Source organism: Cyclopterus lumpus, chromosome 18, assembly GCF_009769545.1.
Source record: "Cyclopterus lumpus isolate fCycLum1 chromosome 18, fCycLum1.pri, whole genome shotgun sequence".
NCBI classification, from domain to species: domain Eukaryota; kingdom Metazoa; phylum Chordata; class Actinopteri; order Perciformes; family Cyclopteridae; genus Cyclopterus; species Cyclopterus lumpus.
In genome coordinates, this window is record NC_046983.1 from 7,006,917 (window position 1) to 7,009,432 (window position 2,516).

General features: G+C 41.9%; 1 non-coding gene across 1 annotated transcript; it reads right to left on the reverse strand.

Annotated features, from left to right (window-relative positions):
- Positions 1–2,444: 2,444 nt before the first annotated feature.
- trnaa-cgc lies at positions 2,445–2,516 on the reverse strand. Its single transcript has one exon. It is a non-coding gene; the product is annotated as a tRNA-Ala (tRNA).

The window sequence follows — 2,516 nt, forward strand, 5'->3', positions numbered from 1 at the left end:
AATACACCGAGAGGATGTCAAGGATTGGAAGAACAGACAGACAGACAGATATATCTCAGTCACAGGCACTGTTTAAAAGGGTGTTAGGAGGTGGTGTCGGGGGTTGTGCTCCTTGACGTTGTCTGTTGATCTATGAAAATGAGTCTGGATCTTATGGGAGTTGATGTTGTCATAATCTACTTAATCTGATTGAGGGCAGCGTCGTCCGTCTTCGCGGGCTCAATAATTGATGGCTCCATCTGCCGTGGAATCAATCCACCAGAATCCCACACAAATGGCATTAAGTTAAAGCAATACTGTGTAATTACTTTTGACCTTGATTTGCCACAAGGAGACAGATACGGAATAATTAAATTAAAACCTTTCATCACGGTCGCAACGGGATGAACGCGCATGTAGTTCTCTGGGTTTGTGGGCGTGTCTGCTGTAAGTCTGCTGCGAGGACATCCGTTGTTCAGGTCTTTGTGGCGCTAATGTAGCAGACGCTGGATCCTTTACTTAAGGGAATTTACACTCTAGGCTCACTATTTCAGTCTTTTCCATTACTGTCTTCCATTACTTACTTAATGGTAACCATTTATCCAATACTTTTATCCATCTACTTTAACCATGTAGCCTAAACATTTTGTTTATTAGCTCTTTTTTATGATTTTTATAGAAGAATGTATCCATCTATCCAGAATGTTTAGCTAAACATGTATCCATTACTTACAGGTGCTTTAGCTGACTAACGTGTCTTCTTTATAAAGCTGCTCCACATTATTCACACGTGTCCCCGGTCATCTGTTGAAGTACAGTACAAAGCTGTGAATCACTGCATTACATGATTAGACTTAGCGGTGTTCAAGTGAGCCGGCATTATTGGACAGCACAATGTGGAGCTTACGAAGCACTTCTTGGTTCTTCGAAGGGATGAGACTGATGATTACGTTTCAGCTCCAGCGCTGACGTAGAGTCTAATTATAGCTGAAACAATCCCTTTAATGAGACACGGCTTTTTAATAGAACATGTGTGCGTTTGTGTGCATTCATGTGTGTGTTTGCTGTCTCGATTGTGCTTGCGTATGACATGTAAATAATTGATCGCGTCAGCGTTGTTTGAACATCTTTAATTCAGTGCACAGGGATGGATAGCACACAGTTCTCCCCCATGGCTGCATGAAAGAAGTGCCGGCAAACATGTGCTCATTTTTGACGGCTCAAAAAACACTGTTGCTCACACTGAAAACATGCACAACATACGAGATGGTTGCGTTTGCGTTGCAACACCTCAGCAGACGCATGAGAAGCCGCTCAACGTGTATCCGTGTTCCTTGGAAGCACCAGTCATGTTGCGTTAATGTCACGTTGGAGATCAAATTGGGAACGTGGGATTTTAACCTATGAATTTAACGAAACTAGAAAGCAGATACGAAAGGATTTTCCTAAATAAGTTACATCCAATATGACATGCATGTGACATATCTGTAATACAGCCAGGAGAGATTTGTGCGAGCTAAATGAAGTGAACAATCACTGCGTTTCTGAGATAAGTCTTCTCTGCAAAACACAGACATGATGTCATATTAATATTGAGGAAAAGATGCTTAAGGAAAGGACCTGCAAGGACAAATGAGATGATGGGGGAAATAAATGGACATAGAAGATGAGCCAAGTTCAAGGTGAACAAATGACATCACATGAAACGCTGCAGTTTCATATTACTGTATTCATAATACTAAAGCTTATCAGTTGGAGGACCACGAAACTCGACAAAGCCTTCCCATCCAAAACAAAACGTGTCACCGATGATCAGATATCCCTCTAAGGAGAGCATATTGTTCTTGTATTGGCTGATTTAAAGGAGGGACTCCTGCTCCTTGCTCAGGCCTCACCACTCTTCCACTGAGATGTCGATTGTGTCAGCTGTTGATTTTCCATCTATTTGAATAAGCTTGGTATCACAATAAAGGTAACACTTGGTAGATTTGTGGTGTATATTTGTACTGGGTCAGACTAAAGGAAAATGGAGCACAGCATAAATGAAAGAGTTAATTTCCACCTAAAAACAAAAGCAAATATCCCTTTGAAATGATGCAGTTGCAGCTCCAAACCTTCATCAAACCGTATCGCAATGACACAATCTGCTGGTTTTAGAGGGATAGAATCTGTGGAATCTCAGCTTTTCATAATGACATCCTCATTGATGGCACCACGGTGTGCCGTTAGCATGTTTTTGAGGTGGGCTTATTTAGTTTGTTGGTGTTGAAATTGTGTTTTGTTTAGGGGGGAAAAATGGCTGTTAAGCACCTTTTGGACTTGTATGTATGCAGCTTCTGGTGCTTGTTGCGATGGACGTGTTCAATCCTTTGTTACTTGTTTTGTAGTCACAGCGAGAGCAAAGCTCAAAACCAATATTTATTATCAAAAGAGTGCATCACCTCGAGCTCCTCCTCCATAAGTGGTGGAGATGCTGGGGATTGAACCCAGGACCTCATACATGCGAAGCACGCGCTCTACCACTGAGCTACATCCCC